This window comes from Saccopteryx bilineata, chromosome 5 (genome assembly GCF_036850765.1).
Source record: "Saccopteryx bilineata isolate mSacBil1 chromosome 5, mSacBil1_pri_phased_curated, whole genome shotgun sequence".
Classification (NCBI taxonomy): domain Eukaryota; kingdom Metazoa; phylum Chordata; class Mammalia; order Chiroptera; family Emballonuridae; genus Saccopteryx; species Saccopteryx bilineata.
The window spans coordinates 87,069,935-87,092,699 of NC_089494.1; positions in this window are offsets into that span (position 1 = coordinate 87,069,935).

The window sequence follows — 22,765 nt, forward strand, 5'->3', positions numbered from 1 at the left end:
GGACGAAGTTTACTTGACGATGCCAATCACCCAGTTGATATTTTGGTCTCATCAAACGAAATTATACTTAATAATTATTTACCGCAATTATTTAAGAATTGTATTTTTTGTTAAATTTGGCACCAATGTCTAGCATTGCATTTAAATGGCCCGGGGCAAAAGAGTTAAAGTTGTGTCAAGTCCATTTTCAAATTGCCCCCCTTAACTATCGAATTGCCCCCCTGTGGGGCGTGGGCCCCACGTTGGGAAACACCGCTCTAGGATAAGTCTTCACAAACTCTTGGTGTTTAAAGGTATATATGTACCCTTGCTACAGTTGCTCTGTTGGGTAAACAAATGTTTTTTAAGTTTGCTCACTTGTACTGGGGCAGTGCCTCGTGTGTAGTCTATGGAAGGCTGCAGGTGCTTGCTCTCAGGGCAGCAGATAGGAAATTGCAGATTGCCTGCTTGCTTGGGAGGGGCTATTGTTTACTAGAGAAGGGTTTTTTCCCCCCTTCAGTGGTTTTGCTAGAGAGAGAGAGAGAGAAAGAGAGAGAGAGAGAGAGAGAGTTGAGGGGCTTGGAATCCCTGCTGAGGCTGGAGGGGGTCTATGAGTCTGGAAGAGTCCTAGAATGAGTCGGGGCTTTGGGAGCCCTGAGTGAGAGGGAAGCAGTCTTCCCTGCCTGTTTGCTCGTCTGCCGTTACAAGACTGTAATAAACAGAATGGCCCACCATTTTCTGGCTCCACAGTTCCTTTACTGTCTAAATCCAATGGGAACCTGCATCTGCACAATGAAGATGGACTCTGCCACAGGCCTTACATGCTGCTTCACAGGTTTTTATCAATAAGCTCCCAGCCATGCCCATCATCAGCACAGCTACTGAGCGTTCATCATGACAACAGATGTCTGTGATGAGGCTTCTTCAGTGTAAAGAACTTCACTCTTACATCAGAACAACTTTCTTAAAGCCATTAACAAGTGGATTTAAAATCATATCAAACCAATATGCAACAAGACCCTTTGATTTACAGAGAACTTACACATAGGGGACCAAACAACCTTCTCAACAGCTTTCTGAAGAAGGAATTGTAAACTTTATTTATCAGTGAGAAAACTAAGGTTCTGGAAGGTTCTACAACTTGTGTATTGTCATACAGAGAGAATTACTTAGGCTCCTTACTTATTTAGTACTTGTGTGTAATTTCAATATATCTGTACTTAAACTGATGAATCTGAAAGGAATTCTCTTGAGTGGTTATTTCCTAGGCTTCCTCTCTTCTCTCCCCTGCACACTTTGTTATTTTTCTTTTAAAAAGCATTGAAATGGTGTTAAAGATCCTTTTTGTCTCCTCTTTGATGAAGTATTTATTATAGACCTAACAGAATATGAAAATCAATGCCACACATCTTTGGCTTTTCAGCTTATTAAAAATTTTTTTTAAAGTCACAGGAACATCATTATGAGCCAGTTCTTAGAAGTATTCAACTAAATAAAATAAAACAAAAAACTTAAATTTTTACTCTTTCAACAAAGCTCATGAAATTTCAGCTATGTATGTTAAAGTAAAAAATTAGTTGGGAAGGGTCTGCACTACTTTGTTCATGGGTAATATGAGTTTTAGGCAGGGCCAGCTGGCCACACTGGCCTGAAAGTCCAAGGCTTTAGGGCAGAGCTCTGATCTGTCCTGACTAGAGGTGGAGGGTGACTGCACAAATACAGTAAGATTTCAGATTGATCTGTGTTTAATTTCTATTTCCATTAAAGGTTGTCATTCCCAGCTAAGTGACTAAGTGAGCAATAGTTGGGTTTAGGGAGAAAGAAGCATAAGATGTAAGTTGTCTTAGGAGGTAACCAAAGGACTGGTCTAAAAAGAACAATTATGTTCAGGGGCTTTTCAATACACCGTAGGACTGCTAAAAAATTGGCTCCATCTAAGGCTTAGGCCCATGAAAAGGCTAATTACAATGCCCTAAGGAAGGGTGCTTTGCTCAGAAATGTAGCATTCAGTTTCTGTAACTCTGCATGGAAATTCCTTTTAAAGCTGTGCATTTCACAAAATGCAGTAATTGCCTTGGGGTGTAATGAATTACAAAAGATGGGAGTAATCACAAAGGAAGAGCATAAAGGAGAAGGGAATGCATAGAAACCTCATTGTTTCTGATGATCATCAAAATTAGGTCAGAAAACAAGTTCTGCTTTGATGTTTGATGTTTTTATTTTCAAGGAATCCTGCTTAATGAAGTGTAGCTTCAGCAAATGGAAACTAGGCTCCATAAAGAGCCAGAGAACTTGTTATAGGAAGAGTATGAGATGAGTCATTTTCATGAAATATTTGAATAGACTCAATTTTTATGGTTTCCATAAAACTTTCTTAGGTTTACTTTTCTTCCAGTTTGATTATTAATTCACTAAACTGGATGTAGACAAGCGGAAATGACTTTACATGGAAATGATGCTCATATCCTCTCTGGCAAAATTAAGACATCCTTATATCATGCATGGTTGGCAACATGGAGAGGGTAGGGTTTGAAGCACATGTCATATAGGCCTGGTTTTAATATTGGCTCTACTTCTTGCTTAGCTGTGTGATTTTGGCTTTAAGTCTCAGGTTTCCTTTCTGTAAACTGAGAGTGATTATGTTTCACACTGTTGTGGTGAAGATATAAGGAAGTACTGTATACCAAACTGATACACTTGGGGTATGTAGGGGGCTGCTATTATTATCTTTGACATAGTCATCAAATGCCCAAAGGAATGGTGTGTGTGTGTGTGTGTGTGTGTGCGCGCGCGCGTGCGTGCTTAGTCGGGGTGGAGTAGGGGATTAATTTTGTCTATCAGAGAGATGAAGTTAGGCATTTAGCTAGGCATACTTGGTGTGAGCACTGAAGAGAAGCTGAAGCTCTCAATTTCCTCTCTTTCCTATGACCCTCAGTCTTCCTTACCAGCAAGAGCTCTAGTTTCTATAATTTTGTAGGTTTAAGATTTTGATAAATAAAAGAGCCAGAACCCCATGGGATTCCCAAAGTTCACTTCCCTTTGCCTCTCTCATTTTGCCTGTCATAGGTAATTGATAACTATGAACAATTCTGAGACACATCAACAATTAATTATGGACTGTTTTATGGCAGAGCTGTGCCACATGCTGAAAGGCTTATTTCATGAACTATTTAGTTCTGTAAGGAAGAAAAAAAGTGTTTTCCCCTACTTTTCTTAGGGTCATTGACTGAGGCCCTGCATATTAAATTGATAAAAGACAGATTAACACAGAGAAAATAGACAGGGTTTATTAACATATATGTCATGCTTATACACAGGAGTACTCATTGATGAGTAACTCAAAGACATGGTTAGAACTTATGCCTATATAAAATCTTTTTTTGACAAACAACAATCATTTCATAGAGGAACAAGATAAAGGAAAAGGGCTTTCTAAGGATAGCAAACTATAAAAAGACAAAATACATACATGAGGAAACTAATGAAAGTAAAGTCTGGTTAGTAAGGTACCATCTTTTCTCCAGGGATATGGTTGTTGTCCTCTTCCTTTTATGGAAGTGGGTACTTTATATGCTGTTTGAAGGTAGATTGGAGAAGGGCAGAGAGCTCGACCTTTTTCTGATTTTTCTCAATTACTTTCAGCTCAAAGTAATCTTATAGCAGAGTGGCCTACTTTGGGGAGGCATGCTTAGAACTCTTTCAGTTCACAGGTGAGTGGAAAATCATCTACAGTTCAGATGCCATACATATAATTACAATTCTGCATTAAAAATGTCTTCTACAAGTTGTTGGAGACACTTGTTTTTCCCTTTGAATAACGTCAATCAGCAGTTGGCTCCTTATTAACAGCAACATATGCAAATTACTCTGTACTAGAAATGAATATTCATCAGGAAAATGTTAATACAGCAAAGTTAAGAAGGCATGGCTAAGCTTATGGGGCAGTTCTCTACCCTAAGACAAACTTGAGACAGGTATAGGGATATATTTACCACACACGCACACACACATCTTTGAATATGAATATATATATACATATGTGTATATATATATACATATTTATATGATTGAATACTTTTTATTCTTTGCCTATAATTAAAAAATCTATTTCTTAGTATAGAGCCTAGAAAGAAAGTTTATAAAATTCTTTTAGATTCTACATCTATAAAAAGGAGATAAGCTCACTTATAAGCATTGATGCAGTGAACTCTACACAATTTTTGAAATAAACTCTGAATTCACTGTATGCTATTTCTGTCCATATCATCAACTCAACTGCATATCTCTACAAATGCATATCCCTTCACCTGCACTGAGACAAGTTAATATTTTAAATACTTAGGTGGATGACTTTCACAGAGCCTTTCATTTCATTTTAGTTTATAAAATTTTAGATATTTACCAACTTACCATTGTGTACATCTCTAAACCATCCCTCAAAACATTTCCTCTTGAAAAACTGATATGGCCTGACCTGTGGTGGCGCAGTGGATAAAGCGTCAACCTGGAAATGCTGAGGTCGCTGGTTCGAAACCCTGGGCTTGCCTGGTCAAGGCACATATGGGAGTTGATGCTTCCAGCTCCTCTCCATGTTCTCTCTCTGTCTCTCTCACTTCTCTCTCTCCCTCTGTCCCTTTCTCTCTCCTCTCTAAAATGAATAAATAAAATTAAAACAAACAAACAAAAAACTTAAAAAAAAAAAAAAAGAAAAACTGATATGACTCAGACAATTGCCCAAAGCAACTAAATGCTTTTTCTGAACTCCAGTAAATGTATAAGGAAGAAAGGAAGGAAAGAAGGAAAGAAGAGAGAGAGAGAGAGAGAGAGAGAGACTGAGTGAGAAAAGAAAATGAAATGTTTTTATTTAGACCTACTACCTTATTTTTATTAAATCTATTTTCAGTTATCATAGAACCTGGGCTCAAGGCTGGCTATTTATAAACCTAGGCCACTGAGTGAGCAAAGAGTTGTCAATTAGCTTTCCTTTGCTCTACCCTCATTCTGAACTTCTTACATTCCACCCTCTCCTCCTACCCCCCCCCCCCAGCATGTTTTCTTTTAACTCTGGCCTTCATTTACTCAGGGCTGAGACTCCACCAATATGAAGCTAGTTACCAATAAGTGAAATAAGTATCCTTCTAAACTTTCACATCTGCATTTTTATCCCAGGGGAACAAGGTCTTAAACCTAAGAAATAATTTTAATATCCCAGATGTTAGAAGTTGAATGGAGGCAACTTTTGTACTGTGACTTTTAAATTTGCTATCACTTAGATAATGATTACTCTTGACCATCAATACTTTGTGATAGATGCCACTGATTTCCCAGTTATATAAATGAGAGTTAAGGGCTAACCCAAGGCATCTATCTTGGATATTTTTATTTACTCTATGCAGCCTCTCCTCCTAAATTAGTTGACAGGAACACAAAGATAATGCTAAAGCCCAGTTACCTTTCTTGCTCTGCTCATAGTGCAACTATGAGTCTTGTAATAAGGCTCCTGGGTTTTAGGCTGGACTTACATTTTGATCCAGATTCCAATTATGTGCATACCTCTGTGCCTGAACAATCACTAGCTCTTATTAATAAACAAGAATGGTATCTGATTTGTTTTGCCATAAGCAATCTGCCCTGCATTGTGGATGACTCTCAAGTGTACCAATAAATGCTTGCCATGCATGGGAGTATTATATTACCCATTTTACAGAAAATAGAGACTTTTTGGTTTGCTCACAGTTTTATAGGTTTCTTAAAGCTCCTCTGAAGAAACATAGAAGGAAAATTTTCCTGTTCATAAACTTGAAAATTACATTGGAAATGAACTGTTCTAAACATGTTCAAAAAGGACATTTATCTCAAGGGCCCTGAAGTCTCTGACCAACAACTTTTAAAGACTGACTGCAAACACTTATAGCCATGCTCTACTTTCTGGGTCCCAAGTGTTTGAATAGTTAACTCTGAATCTTTGTTTGTAAATACCTGTGGATAATGGTTGATCCAATATGCACTCCCCCAATTTGTTTCAGTGTTAAGAGACTGGAGTTGAAGAGGTAGTAATTTTTGTTTTCGGTGGTGGTAGAGCTTCAAAATGGAGGTGTTCCATTATGTTCTACATATAAATATGCTGCCTGTGTTTATATAAAAAGACAAAGTCCATCCAGAAACAAACAAACAAACAAACAAAAAAAAAACCAACTGACTCTTTTCCTTCTCTTCATACAGAAGTGTATATAAAAAAAGCTTCTGCACCAAATATCCTGGTCCCCTGGGACAGTGCCAAATCCTCTAGTACAGTAGTAACTTAAAACCATGTGTCCTGAAGTCAACATGTTCTTGTGGATATTGCTACAGTTAGAAGCAAGATAAATTTGTAAAAACAAACAAACAAAAAAGCTAAAATGCAAGTATTTATTAATAATGTCAAAGAGCTGAAGCTTATACTAACATCCTCAAAATCATGTTTTTTCTTATTTTCAGAAGCTTATGGGATTTTAAATGGCTATAGAATTAGAGCAGTGTGGGTGGGAACTTAGTCACATTCTATTATGTGTTGGGGTCTTGCTTGCTCAGTGCATGGTCCATAATAGATATTTAATAAATGTGCACTGATCCTGAAATTGAAACTTATAGGCATTAAAGATAAAGAAGATAGAAATTATAAAGCCATACTTTTGTGTCCTATGTTCTATTTTATGACTCATACCAAGCTGGCACCCCCAGCCCCCAATGGATGAATGGAAGACATTCTGTAAGTGAAATAATTATAGAGAAGATGCTCAAAACTATCCTCACTTGCATATATTAGCAAACCAGATGTGTGGATAAAACATCGTTTCACCACATGCTTCCATTTGTTCAATGAATTGATGAGTGTTCCTTTTAACCAGTTTCTTTACTGGTTTTCACTGTGTATTTTGGCCTTTGTAGAGACACATAAATAATCCTTCTAAAGAGTCAAATGTCTTCCCAGACTGTAAAGCTAAAGTACAGTTTAAGTGCTGCCGAGATGTTACCAAAAATAATAAATAAATCACAATCATTAAAATAAAATACTAAGCCCTTAATAGAAGGGAACTGTTCAAAGGGGGGTAGGGCAATGAAGTCAGTAAATCTTCTTTTCTAAGTTGGAATGCTTTCTGATCTTCCTTTTCCTTTCGGTAACAGCTGCGTATCTTCATATTAGGGCAAGTAAGGGTAAGGAGCCCTCACTGAAATACCATAATTATATGATGTGGACCAGAGAATTAATTATCACAGATTATATTGATCTAATATATTTGCCAAAGCTGACTAGAGCATTTAAATATTACCACATTCTTATAATAATACAAAATGATATAATAATAAAAACTGACTTACTAATTGTGGATAACAGTTTTGATGTCATTATTGGTTTGAATATAGTCTCATAACCTCCAAGTGGCATTATGAAGTATGTATTTTAAATGAGCATCCATTTGAACATTGTATAAGATGGGACCTAACTTAACCAAGATCAACAAAAGTTACTTTCTGCTTTTAGTGTTTTGTATTGTAATGTGACTAGTGTCTATTAATCTTCCCACTTGTCTTTCTCTAAAATCAGTAAAATTATGGTTATTCCTAAGAATATAATGGCAGCTTTAGAAGAAGAAAAAACAAATCTTTATATCATTTCATATAATTAATTTGATTTAATTAAACATTTATTTTTGAGCACCTATATATACTAAGAACTGCTTTATATTCTAGTATTATTAAAGAAATCAAAACCCTCTCCCCAAAGGTGAGAAAAATAAACATGTACACAGTCAACCCCAAATCAGTGTCATAAATACTATAGCAAAACATACCCAGGATGCTTCTGGGAATATAAAGGAGATGAAAATGTCAGATGATGCATTATGAAGAAGTGATGCTTAATTTTAGTCTTGAAGTATGAATAGGTATTCTAAGATAGCAAATTGGTAAATGTATTCAGGCAAAGAAAATAACATGAGTGGAAATGTAAGGAGCTTTGTGTTTTAGTATGCCCAGGGCACAGGGATTTGTAGAGGACAGCTCAGTTGTGGCTGCCACAATAATCAGGAGTTTGTTCAGGAAAGGCATTGTATGCTAGGAATTTGAATTTTTTTCCATTGTTCAGTAGTAGGTCAAATCTTCTTTTTTTTTTTTAGGTCAAATCTTATAAGAGTTAAATCACTTTTCTTTAGAAGAACATGAATATATTTATAGTCTATTATATGTATCATTTATGAAAATGAGTAATATATATAAATTTGTAGTTTTATTATTGAGACTGCTATTAAATTTTGCAGTCAACACTGATCAATATCTAAAACAGTATATTGAAATGGATATAATCTTTGACTGTGGAGTCAGGCAGAATGGGTGAATTGGGCAAGCCACTGTACTGATAACACCTCAGTTTCCATGTCTGTAAAATGCTCATGATAAAAATAGTAGAAAATATCAAAGAGTAATTTATGAGAATTAAAACATATAATGTGTGCAAAATACTTACAGTGTCAACTGTCACATAATAAATTTTTTAAAATCAAACTTTTTTGAGATAATTTTTAATAAAGGTAAACATATTACTCTCATACAAATATAAAATGAGTATGTCTCAAAATTTTTATTTAATTCCTTAGCTAACTACAGAGGCAGAAAGATGTTAAACATAGTTCAAAGGTGAATTCAAGAAACTTACATACTTAGGCAGTCAGAAATGCTGAAATGAAGTTATCAATAGGTATAAAACTGGTCTATTGATAAAACAATAATCAATTGCATATTTATCAGACACACAAACATTTGCATTTCTATGGACAAGAACATTCACATTTCTATTGACTTACTATAATTGAAATAAATCAGTTCAAAAACAATGAAATGTGGAGAAAAACTGAAAGAATGTGTGCTAGCTAGAACATTTAACAATTATTTCCCCTATTTCAGAGTTTTTTCCAATTTATTTTGACAGATGTACTTTGTCAGATATACAGGGATGTTAGGTTTCTGGCATCAGAGATTCACGTAAATGACAGGAAAACAAATCCTGGGCTGGAATAGAAAATTGCGCCAGTGACTCCAGCCAGAACTGTTAGAAAGAGCTATCCAGAAAACTGAATTAAGGCTTCTCCCTGTATGACCAGAACATGTGTCTGTAAGTGTCCAAGATTACTATAAATGTATCAGAGTTAACAGGGAAGTAATTCTTGATTAGGTCTAGAGGTCAACGCCTCAAGAATGCTTAGGAGTAATAGACAAAATTATTATTTAGCATCTACCATGTTTAAAGCACTGTGCTAGGTCCCTGGGGGTAATAGAAATACTCTTCCATTAAGAAGTTTGTTACCACCTGACCAGGCGGTGGCGCAGTGGATGGAGTGTCGGACTGGGATGCAGAGTACCCAGGTTCGAGACCCGGAGGTCGCCAGTTTGAGCGCAGGCTCATCTGGTTTGAGCAAAAGCCCACCAGCTTGAACCCAAGGTCGCTGGCTCCAGCAAGAGGTTACTCAGTCTGCTGAAGGCCCACGGTCAAGGCACGTATGAGAAAGCAATCAATGAACAACTAAGGTTTTGCAACACGCAACGAAAAATTAATGATTGATGCTTCTCATCTCTCTTCGTTCCTGTCTGTCTGTCCCTGTCTATCCCTCTCTCTGACTCACTCTGTGTCTCTGTAAAAAATAAATAAATAAAAAGAAAAAAGAAAAAAAGAAAATGCAAGGTTTTTAAAAAAAGTTTGTTACCTAATTGTGCCTAAATTTTTCTGCTAGTAGAGTTTGAAGTACCCATGGACACTTGATAATTGACAATCTCAGCTTATTTTCCCCAGAAATTCTATTTCTTGTATACTCTATTTAAACAAAACATTTTCCAAGCTTCCAAGTCATAACACAGAAATTTTCTAGACTCTGCTTTTTTCTTTATCTCCCATATCTAACTGAAATTCTGTTGATTTCTCTCTTTGAGTCTAAGCTGCTCCTTTGTCCACACTAATGTGTATTATTTTGAGTCTTTTTTATGTTCTGCCTGATGTAAATTGTTAAGATAATCTTCTTACATCTGTATTCAGGGGTCATCCACACTGGACCAGAGGGAGCTTTCTCAGAGCCAATACCTTTCTTAAAAACTCCTGAGGGCTTGAGGTGGAAGACCACACATTCCTCGAAGAGGCAATGCAGTGCAGGTGAGAGGCAGTGACTTCATCACAATGACTGATTATTCACTCTTCCTCAGGTCACATACATCCCAGTTTGCCTAGAATAGTCTTAATTTTTACCCACTGTCCCTAACTAATTATTGACAGTGCCTTCTTTTACTCTCATATGTTTAGATGTAAATTATGTGGTGCCCTACCTAAGTATCACAGGTTTGTTAAGTGATGTTTGTGAGGACTTGTTTGCTAAGAACAGCCTGGGGATAAAAAAAACAAAAAAACTAGCATTCCATATCTCTTATCTAAGAGTCTTGGATGTATTTCATAAATTAGAATTATTCTTATTTTAGAAAGGTAACAGTGCATATATTACGCATTACATAATACTCCCGGCAGGCTCTCAGGCAGTACTCTTTAATCAAGCATATCACTTTCTGGAGAGAAATGTATGACTAGGAATTTTCCTCTTAAGTGGGAAATAAAAAGACTATATAGTTCAGGGCAGGATTTCATACTAAATGATTATGAAAAACATTTGGTTTTCAGAGCTTTTTGTATTTGGGAATAATAATTGAGGGATTATGAAACTGTTCTAAATTGTGTGAGCTTGAAAATGTTCTTTGTCCTCTCTAATCTTTGGCTTTCTTATTTGTAACATAGGAACAAAGATTGTACTTTCCTGACATAGAATTGTGAGGATAAAATGTGATAATTAATGTAGCTAAGCTTAAGCAAAGGGCCTGGTATAAAATGTCAGTGAAAGGTAGTTGTTTTTATTAGCTGCATTCTAATCTCAATTCATCCAAAGTTAGGAATTCTAAATTATGTCAAGACATGCAGGGCAAGTTAAGAAAATGTGGTGATTGTGGGATCAAAAACCTCTATTTTCTTTCATATATCTAACCTGAATTACTTCTTTCCAAGACTGTTTATATCTCTCTGCTGAACTGTATACAGAACAAAGCTTTCTTATTTACCATTGTATCTCAAGGGCCTACTATTCTTTCTGGCACATGATAAGTATCTTAATAAATAAGGACTTGCTGAATAAATAAATGCCCAGGAGAGCCCTACTCAACATTACATTCAAAGATATTCTGAGCAAAGGTATAGTTGGGAAAGTCCAGCATATAACCAACCCGCTTGTTTTTTAAATTATACCCAAGAAACTCTGCTTCACTGTTTCTTTTCGCATAGGTCACCCAAAACCTTGGCACCAGCCCATTTGACTATTCTCCTCCTCAGCAAGGTCTGAGGGCACACAAGCTCTCGCTGCTTCCAAAGCAGTCTAAACTGGAGAAGTGAGTGATCTGGAAGAATCACACTCAATGGTCGCTTGTCAACAGTTTTTTTGGAACTAAAATTTCAGTGGTTTGTTTTGAAGTGCTCTTTTTAAAAATTTTACATACAAATTATTTCCCTTAAATTTCCATTCTTTCAACCTTGGGAAACATTTATTAAATTATATGGCAAACTAAATTTTATTCTCACTTGATAATTTTTCCCACTGATACTCTTGCTCACTTCTTGCATTATTATACTAACACAAGTCTGAGGCGTGATAGCAGAATTTGAAATAATTTTGCCCTTTTGTGATTTGAGCAAGGGGTTTCACAGCCTATTTTGAATCTTGCTCATAAGATGTGTGAATTTTTGGACATAGTAACCTAGTAGGATTGAAAACTCCCTAAAGGAAACTGTATTATAATCTTTCAACAGTTTGACCAAAAATCTGAAAGTCAAAATGTTTGGATAACTATAAGATTTTTTGTTTTCAGGTTGTGAAACTTGACTTGAGCAAAACATGAACTGAATGTGAGGTTCTTTTGGTTTTATTTATTCTACTAAGTGAATATTGATATATTAGGTTGCAGAAATATTAATATATTTGATTACAGGTGCTGGGCCAGAACTATTGGCTTTTAGTTGATTATGATGGCTTTCAATTATTTATGGGAAAAATTTATTCGAGTGAGAATAAAACTTAGTTTGCCAACTTATTTAATAAGGCGAATGGGCAGTGTACTTCTACAAATTAGATTTGTGCATTTTAAAACAAGGATAGATTGTCAAATTGTGGCCCTGTATTACCTTTAGGTTTATTTTGGGAGCCATAGAAAATAATTCTCTACAATTTCCAAATGTATATTTACGACATGGGCTGGGTGTGAATATGATTTTAGGCCAGAGGTAGCTGCACCAGTCTAGGTCACTTTCTTGTAGTTTTCTCGTGTGTTGAAGGAATGGTGTGACTGTGGCTGAGCAGTGGAATCACTTCTATAAATATTTTTGAAGCTGCTCAACCAAAAAATAAAAAATGAGTTCAAAGTCATGTCCAAAGTTCAGTGGCTTCTGGGCTGAATTAATGTTTATATTGACACATGTGACTCAGTCCTTACAGAAGTGTTTTTCTCTGTTATAAATAAAGTTTGTTAGCCAATGCTGACATGAGATAAGTCATCCACTGAAATTCTTCTGATTATACCAGGATTCATCACTGGGAAAAGAAAAAAAAGTTTCAGAATATTCCAGACTCAGTCTATTTCAGTACTGATCCCCTGACAGTTCAGTGAACGGGTGACTATTAAGAGAAAGGGGGAGAGAACTAATATACCAGACCATCTCCAATGTGACATGTCACATCATCCTATGTACTCCAAATGAAAACCATTGAAAGGAGGATTTATTACTTTATATCTAAAGGAAATGGAGGTTCAGAAATATTAAACACCGTGACCAAGGTCCTAGAGCCAGAAGTGATAGTGCCCAGACCTGAACCCTTGTCCCCAGTATTTCAATGCTCATGCAGCCCTCCACTGGGAAGAAGGAAAACCTAAAGCCAGAAATAATAATGTCAAAATTCAAGGTGCTTTTCACTGAATTTTAATGAACTATTTCTATGCTAAGAACGTAAGATTCTAAAAACTGACAGAAAAAAAAGAATGAAGACCTTTGAGGGTACTTAAAAAATAGACCAAACATGTGGCTATATAGTGAACTTCTATCTCAAGAACATTAGACACTCCTTCCCTGCCTTTTAAAATAAAAACTCTGGGAGACAAAATATGTGGTGCCAGGTCAAATATAATTTGGAACAGCAAGGATGTGGAAAACACATGCCTGAGATTTCATTAAGGGTTTATATTTTAAACTAACTCATTGTTTCCTAGCATTTGTTAACTATATAATAGACCTTAGAAAGATGGGATGGCCAGTAGAGAGTCAAATACCAGACAAAGGCAAGTTAAAAGCATCATCTATCATCTGTTTTATATTTCTTGCTTTGCAATTCATGTAGAAATATGCCTCATTTTAAAAAAGAATAATTACAAAAACGTTCTACCTTAAGCAACAACTCAGAGATGTAAGCCTGTACACCACCTTTTCTCCTTTACCCTATCACCGAACCCCAAAGCCAATACAACGGTTTCTCTACAGTGAATAGTTTTTAAACTGAAGAATATTAGAATTACCTGGGAGGGCTTGTTAGTCCAAATTGCTGAGCCTATTTCTGCTTTTTCAGACCCAGTAAGTCTTGACTAGGGGCCCAAGAATGGGCATTTTTAGCAAGCGGCCATGCCATTCCGATGTTTCTGGCCCAGGGAACACACTTTGAGGACAACCACTTTGCTAAATGTTGTTTAACTTCTGCTCAATGAGCATCATGGCAGCAATTCCAGAATTACCTGGGAGCTTGTTAAAATGCAACTCCTCCGCTGGCGATTCTTGACCTTGACTGAGCATCGGAATCTGAGGAATATTGTATCCAGATCCCACTTCAGATCCACTGAGCCAAAATCTTTGAGGGTGGGGTTGAAGAAGGGTATTTTTTTTTTTATAAAAAAGCTCCTACAGTGATTTCAATGCCATGAAATATTTATTTTTATTTTTATTTTTTAAATAAATTTTTATTACTGGTAATGGGATGACATTAATAAATCAGGGTACATATATTCAAAGAAAACATGTCTAGGTTATTTTGTCATTAAATTATGTTGCGTACCCCTCGCCCAAAGTCAGATTGTCCTCCGCCACCCTCTATCTAGTTCTCTGTGCCCCTCCCCCTCCCCCTAACTCTCTCCCTCCCTCCCTCCCATGTCCTCCCTCCCCCCACCCCTGGTAACCACCACACTCTTGTCCATGTCTCTTAGTCTCGTTTTTATGTTCCACCAATGTATGGAATCATGTAAGTCTTGTTTTTTTCTGATTTACTTATTTCACTCCTTATAATGTTATCAAGTTCCCACCATTTTGCTGTAATGATCTGATGTCATCATTTCTTATGGCTGAGTAGTATTCCATAGTGTATATGTGCCACATCTTCTTTATCCAGTCTTCTATTGAAGGGCTTTTTGGTTGTTTCCATGTCTTGGCCACTGTGAACAGTGCTGCAATGAACATGGGGCTACATGTGTCTTCACGTATCAATGTTTCTGAGGTTTTGGGGTATATACCCAGTAGAGGGATTGCTGGGTCATAAGGTAGTTCTATTTGCAGTTTTTTGAGGAACCACCATACTTTCCTCCATAATGGTTGTACTACTTTACAGTCCCACCAACAGTGAATGAGGGTTCCTTTTTCTCCACAGCCTCTCCAACATTTGCTATTACCCGTCTTGTTGATAATAGCTAATCTAACAGGGGTGAGGAGTTATCTCATTGTAGTTTTGATTTGCATTTCTCTAATAACTAATGAAGCTGAGCATCTTTTCATATATCTGTTGGCCATTTGTATCTCTTCCTGGGAGAAGTGTCTGTTCATGTCCTCTTCCCATTTTTTTATGGGATTGTTTGTTTGTTTGTTGTTGAGTTTTATGAGTTCTTTGTAAATTTTGGATATTAGGCCCTTATCTGAGCTGTTGTTTGAAAATATCATTTCCCATTTAGTTGGCTGTCTGTTTATTTTGATATCAGTTTCTCTTGCTGAGCGAAAACTTTTTATTCTGATGTAGTCCCATTCATTTATCCTTGCCTTCACTTCTCTTGCCATTGGAGTCAAGTTCATAAAATGTTCTTTAAAACCCAGGTCCATGATTTTAGTACCTATGTCTTCTTCTATGTACTTTATTGTTTCAGGTCTTATATTTAGGTCTTTGATCCATTTTGAATTAATTTTAGTACACGGGGACAGGCTATAGTCGAGTTTCATTCTTTTGCATGTGGTTTTCCAGTTTTCCCAACACCATTTGTTGAAGAGGCTTTCTTTTCTCCATTGTGTGTTGTTGGCCCCTTTATCAAAGATTATTTGACCATATATATGTGGTTTTATTTCTGGGCTTTCTATTCTGTTCCATTGGTCTGAGTGTCTATTTTTCTGCCAATACCATGCTGTTTTGATTATCGTGGCCCTATAATATAGTTTAAAGTCAGGTATTGTAATGCCCCCAGCTTCATTCTTTTTCCTTAGGATTGTTTTGGCTATTCGGAGTTTTTTATAGTTCCATATAAATCTGATGATTTTTTGTTCCATTTCTTTAAAAAATCTCATAGGGATTTTGATGGGAATTGCATTAAATTTGTATATAGCTTTGGGTAATATGGCCATTTTGATTATATTTATTCTTCCTATCCAAGAACAAGGAATATTTTTCCATCTCATTGTATCTTTTTCGATTTCCCTTAACAATGTTTTGTAATTTTCATTATATAGGTCCTTTACATTCTTTGTTATGTTTATTCCTAGGTATTTTATTTTTTTTGTTGCAATCATGAAGGGAATTATTTTTTTGAGTTCATTTTCTAATATTTCATTGTTGGCATATAGAAAGGCTATGAACTTTTGTATGTTAATTTTGTATCCTGCGACCTTACTGTATTGGTTTATTGTTTCTAATAATCTTTTTGAGGAGTCCTTTGGGTTTTCGATGTATAGGATCATATCATCAGCAAAAAGTGATACCTTTACTTCTTCTTTTCCGATATGGATGCCTCTTATTTCTTTGTCTTGTCTGATTGCTCTGGCCAGAACTTCTAGCACCACGTTGAATAAGAGTGGAGAGAGTGGACAACCCTGTCTTGTTCCTGATTTAAGGTAGAAAGTCCTCAGTTATATGCCGTTTAATAGGATGTTGGCTGATGGTTTATCATATATGGCCTTTATCATGTTGAGATATTTTCCTTCTATACCCATTTTGTTGAGAGTCTTAAACATAAAATTGTGTTGTATTTTATCAAAAGCCTTTTCTGCATCTATTGATAAGATCATGTGGTTTTTGTTCTTTGTTTTGTTGATATGGTGTATTACGTTAACCGTTTTGCATATGTTGAACCATCCTTGAGATTCTGGGATGAATCCCACTTTATCATGATGTATTATTTTTTTAATATGTTGTTGTATTCGGTTTGCCAGTATTTTGCTTAGTATTTTAGCATCTGTATTCATTAGAGATATTGGTCTGTAGTTTTTTTTCTTTGTGCCATCCTTGCCAGGTTTTGGTATGAGGGTTATGTTGGCCTCATAAAATGTGCTTAGAAGTATTGCTTCTTCTTCAATTTTTTGGAAGACTTTGAGTAGAATAGGAACCAAGTCTTCTTTGAATGTTTGATAGAATTCACTAGTATAACAGTCTGGGCCTGGACTTTTATTTTGGGGGAGGTTTTTAATAGTTTTTTCTATTTCCTCCCTGCTGATTGGTCTGTTTAGGTTTTCTGCTTCTTCATGACTCAGTCTAGGAAGGTTGTATTGTTCTACGAATTTATCCATTTCTTCTACATTGTTGTATTTGGTGGCATATAATTTTTCATAGTATTCTACAATAATTCTTTGTATATCTATGATGTCTGTGGTGATCTCTCCTCTTTCATTTTGGATTTTATTTATTTGAGTCCTGTGCCTTTTTTCCTTGGTGAGTCTTGCCAAGGGTTTGTCAATTTTGTTGATCTTTTCAAAGAACCAGCTCCTTGTTTTATTGATTTTTTCTATAGTTTTTCTGTTCTCTATTTCATTTATTTCTGCTCTGATTTTTATAATCTCCTTTCTTCGGCTGGTTTTGGGTTGTCTTTGTTCTTCTTTTTCTAGTTCCTTAAGGTGTGAAGTTAAGTGGTTTACTTAAGCTCTCTCTTGTTTGTTCATATAGGCCTGAAGTGATATGAACTTTCCTCTTATTACTGCTTTTGCTGCATCCCAGAGATTCTGATATGTCGTATTTTCATTTTCATTTGTCTGTATATATCTTTTGATCTCTGAGCTTATTTCTTCTTTGACCCATTCATTTTTTAGAAGTATGTAGTTTAGTTTCCACATTTTTGAGGGTTTTTCCCCCTCTTTTTTGCAGTTGAATTCTAGTTTCAAGGCTTTATGATCAGAAAATATGCTTGGTACAATTTCAATTTTTCTAAATTTGCTGATATTGTCTTTGTGGCCCAACATATGGTCAATTCTTGATAATGTTCCATGTACACTGGAGAAAAATGTATACTCTGTCGCTTTGGGATGAAGTGTCCTGTAGATGTCTATCATATCCAGGTGTTCTAGTATTTCGTTTAAGGCCACTATATCTTTATTGATTCTCTGTTTGGATGACCGATCTAGAGCCGTCAGCGGTGTATTGAGGTCTCCAAGTATGATTGTATTTTTGTTAGTTTTTGTTTTAAGGTCAATAAGTAGCTGTCTTATATATTTTGGTGCTCCTTGGTTTGGTGCATATATATTAAGGATTGTTATGTCTTCTTGATTCAACTTCCCCTTAATCATTATGAAATGACCATTTTTGTCTCTGAGTACTTTTTCTGTCTTGTAGTCAGCATTATTAGATATGAGTATTGCTACACCTGCTTTTTTTTGGGTGTTGTTTGCTTGGAGTATTGTTTTCCAGCCTTTCACTTTGAATTTGTTTTTATCCTTGTTGCTTAGATGTGTTTCTTGTAGGCAGTATATAGTTGGATTTTCTTTTTTAATCCATTCTGCTACTCTGTGTCTTTTTATTGGTAAGTTTAATCCATTTACATTTAGTATAATTATTGACACTTGTGGGTTCCCTACTGCCATTTTATAAATTGCTTTCTGTTACTTTTGTATCTAGTTTGATTCTTCTCTTTTGTTTTTCTATCATTTGTTTTTGATTGTTTGTGTTCCATACTTCTTTCCTCTGTTGCTACCTTTTTTAAGTCAAGTGTTTTTGTGGTGGTTATTTTAAGGGTGGTTACCATTAAGTAATGAAAAGGGTACCTACCATATTCATTGTAGTACCCTATCTTATAAGTATTTCTGCATTTCATCGTTCTTTGGTACTGTTAATCTCCATCCTCTTCCCCCTTTTTTTCCTTTGTTGTCACAGTTTAAGTTTGGTTTTATTGTGTTCTTGGTGGAGCTGTTACTTGTGGTGTTGTTTTCTTTTGTTCTTTGAATCTGGTTGGAAAACCCCCTTTAGTATTTCCTGGAGTGGGGGCTTTCTGTTGATAAATTCTCTCATCTTTTCTGTATTTGTGAATGTTTTTATATCTCCTTCATACTTGAAGGATAGCTTTGATGGGTATAGTATTCTTGGCTGAAAGTTCCTCTCTTTCAGGGCTTTAAATATTGGGGTCCACTCTCTTCTAGCTTGTAGAGTTTCTGCTGAGAAATCTGATGATAATCTAATAGGCCTTCCTTTATATGTTGTACTCTTCTTTTCCCTGGCTGCCTTGAGAATTTTTTCTTTGTCATTGGTTTGTGTCATCTTTATTATCATGTGCCTTGGAGTGGGTTTGTTGGGGTTAAGAAAACTCGGTGTTCTGTTTGCTTCTTGAATTTGAGGCTTTAGTTCTTTCCACAGGCTTGGGAAGTTCTCGTCTATTATTTGTTTGAGTATATTCTCCATTCCATTTTCTTTCTCTTCTCCCTTTGATATACCTATTATTCTTATGTTATTCTTTCTGATGGAGTCAAACAATTCCTGTAGGGCTTTCTCATTTTTTATTATTTTTGAGTCTCTTTCTTCTTCTCTCTGTTGTGCCTCAAGTTGTTTGTCTTCTATTTCACTAATCCTATCCTCAATCTGGGCTGTTCTGTTAGCTAAGCTTGTTACCTCGTTTTTCAGCTCGTGAATTGAGTTTTTCATTTCTGTTTGATTTGTTTTTATAGTTTCAATTTCCTTGGTAATATATTCTTTGTGTTCATTGAGTTGTTTTCTGATCTCCCTATATTGCCTTTCTGTGTTTTCTGGTATATCTCTGAGTATTTTTAAGATTTCTATTTTAAATTCTCTGTCATTTAGCTCCAAGGCTTCCAATATGTTAAGTCTTTTCTCCATAGATTTTTCCACATGTATTTGTGTTACCTCTCTTTCTTTCGTATCCATAATATTCGATTTCCTCTTTCTTATTGGCATCTGAGGGTGGTCTTGTTGATAGCACTAATTAAAATTAATAAAGAGTAAAAAGTAAAAAAAAAAAAAAAAGGTAAAACACCCCACAAAAAAAACAGTAATAATTTATTATTTCCTCCTTTTTTTCTTTCTTCTCTTTTCCTCCTCTCCCCTCCTCAGGGAAATATCGTGCCTATAATGGCGGGCCTGATTTGGGGTGAAGAGTTAAAGGGGCAAAAAAAGGGAGTAGGGACCTAGTAAATGCAAAAAAAAAAAAAAAAAGGAAGAAAATTTTAGACAAGCATAAGATGATTTGCTTGTAAGTGATGGTCAACTAAGAGATATAATGAGAGGGATAAGAGGGAACCAGAAAAAAGTACCAAAAAAAGAATAATAAAGAAGAAAAGAATAAAAATAATAAGTAAAAATCTGTTGTATTAAGTGTAGCGAAGACTAAATACAATGGAGACCTTGGGTTGGGAGGACCCAAAATGCCACAAACATAAACAAAGAAGAAAAAAACAAAAACAAAAGCAAAAAAGAAAAATAATGCCAAAAAAAGCCTTGAGTCCCAAATTAACTAATTTGTTCGTGATTGAGGATTAAATGGGAGGAAAGTAAAACAAGAAAAGAAAAAACGAATAGAAAGGAAAAAATAAGAAAAAGAGAAAAATGAAGAAAGAAATAAAAAAGGAAGAGAAAAAAACAAAATAAAGCAAATAAAAAAAAAAAACAAAAGAGGAGAGAGTGAGAGTTAAGTGTTTTGGAGTATAACCTTAAAGGAGGGTGAGGATGAAGAAGAGAAATAAAATGTAACAGTTATGGGTAGTATAGTTCAAGAAAAGGGAAGCATAAGATGGGCAGAGAATAGAAGGACCGAGGTGGAGGAAATAAAGGCAATAAGATAGAAGAAACAAACAACAACAAAAAAAAAATTAGTGGAACAAGTTGTAAAGTCTGTGGATTTTTCTTGATTTTGAGAGGTTAACTTCTTCCTTTTTCTTTTCTCTCCCTCTTCCTGGTCGGTGACTCTGTACCCCAGGCTCTGCCCCTGTGTCACACTTAGGTAGGGATTTGCAGTTGATGGGATTCTATGGCAATGTCATATAATTAGCTTTAGTCTTGCTGGTAGTCAAGGCTGGTTGGCATTTGCAGGGTCCAACGATGAGAGAATTTGCTTTCCTGGATTCTCTCTCCTAGTCCCCCCTTCCTGAATTAGCAGCCTGGTGATCCAGCTATAAGGCTGCAACTGCTTCTGCCTGGGGAGTAAGAGGCTCAAAGAGCTGGGAAATCCCCACTTTATCCCCACTCAGTGCAAGGCTTTGGGAAAGGCTCTGGCAGTCAGGGCCTCCAGTGTAATCAGGCGGGGGTGGGAGTCAATTGTTGTCAAGGTGACTGTTCAGCACCTAGCATTCAGTTGGACCTCTCAACCCAGGCTTTCCACACTTTGTAGCCTGTTTTGGCTGGGAAGAAGAGGCACTAGTCTCTGCTTGCGACTAGTGTAGTATAGATCTTATTATCTGCCAAGTCCCTCTTGTTAGCGTTTATCCCTGAATATGGAGGCTCTCTCAATCAGAAGTTGCCCCCGCCCCTTTAGTGAGAGGCACTAAAAAATGTCATGCCTCTTGTCTTGGGTCGCTGAACTGAGAGAGATCTTATCAACTAGAACCGAGGGTGCGCAGATTTCATGGGTTAAGCTAATTTCAGTGATTGGGTCGCAGCTGTGCTCCCGAAGGTATTTTAGGCTGCCTGCGCGCGCCCCTCCCCCAACGCTTGATTGTTAGTTTGAATGGCTGGGTGAGGTGCCCCGCCCACGGAGAGAATCTCCCAAGTAGAAGACCACCCTGGTGCCTCTCCCGCTCGCCCTGCCGCTGGCGGCTGGATCGCACCAGGCGCAGGATAATGGGGCACCCTGGGTGTGCGGGCCAGTAGGGCGCTCTGGGCATGTGGAATGCCCAGGGCACGAGCGCAAATGGGGTGTTCCGGGCACCGGTGGCTGGGGTCTCTCACTCGCAGTGCGCGGGCCGCTGGGAACGTTAGCGGTGCTCGCTCTGCAACCAGACCGGGCGCACGCTGGCGGCTGCTTGCTGCTCCCGAGTGTGGGCGGTGCTCGCTCTGCAACCGTACCGAGCGCGTGCCTGCGGCTGCTCACGGCTCCCGAGTGTGGGCGGTGCTCGCTCTGCAACCGTATCGAGCGCGCGCCCGCGGCTGCTCGCCGCTCCCGAGTGTGGGCGGTGCTCGCTCTGCAACCTTACCGAGCGCGCCCCCGCGGCTGCTCGCGGCTCCCGAGTGTGGGCTGACTCACCACAGGCGCACTCCCTCGCGGCTTGAATGAACGTCGCTGCGGTAGCTTCCTCCACACCCTCGTTTCTCAGATTCAAGTGATAACAGTCCTTTCGCTTTCAGTTTGTGTGGAACTCCGGAATGCTCTGAGGATAAATTTTTCTGTTTCTAGTTGATAAATTTGTTGTGATTTAGGGGAGATCTGTCGGACGCGCTGCTCACGGCGCCATTTCCGTGACGTCACTCTATGAAATATTTATAATGACTGATTTTGAAAGCATGTGTTGGTGGCCATGGGCAGTGTCCTGAAAAACATGGTCCTAGGTAATTCTTACGCACTTTGAGAAACAGTGCTTTGGGACTGATACCTAAACTTTCCACAAAGATTTATGACCCACCCCCTGTGCCTCCAGCGCATTGCTCTCTCACATGTGCACAATTCCAGGCTTTGCACTTGCTCTTCCCTGGCCTGGGAATCTAATCTTCTCTGCTCACTGAGTTAACTCCTTCATGTCCTTAGACACTAAGCTGAGGGAGCTCATCACCCAAAAATCCTTTGATTCCCCTTTACTGCATTCTACATTCTCTTTTACCTTAGTACCAATTATGCTCTAGAGTGGAGTTTATTTTCTGTGTCTCCCATTTAGTGCAGATCCTGAAGGGAGGTATGATGATTGCAGTTTTTATTTCACCTACCTGTTAAATATAATTTTTCACAATATAAGGTGCTCAATAATATTAAATGGTTAATTAACTTCTACAAATAAGAAAAAAACTGACTTAATTTGTTTGGGATAGTATTTTCTCTCTTTTTTTCCTCCCTCCCTCCCTCCCTCCCTCCCTCCCTCCCACCTTCCTTCCTTCCTTCCTTCCTTCCTTCCTTCCTTCCTTCCTTCCTTCTTTCCTCCCTCCCTCCCTCCCTCCCTCCTTCCTTTCATTATTCCTCCCTCTCCTCCTCCCTCCTTCTCTCCTTCCCTCCTTCCCTCCTCTCCTTCCTTCCTTCCTTTCCTCCTCCCCTTCCTTCCTTCCTTCCTTCCTTCCCTCCCTCATCCCTCCCTCCCTCCCTCCCTCTC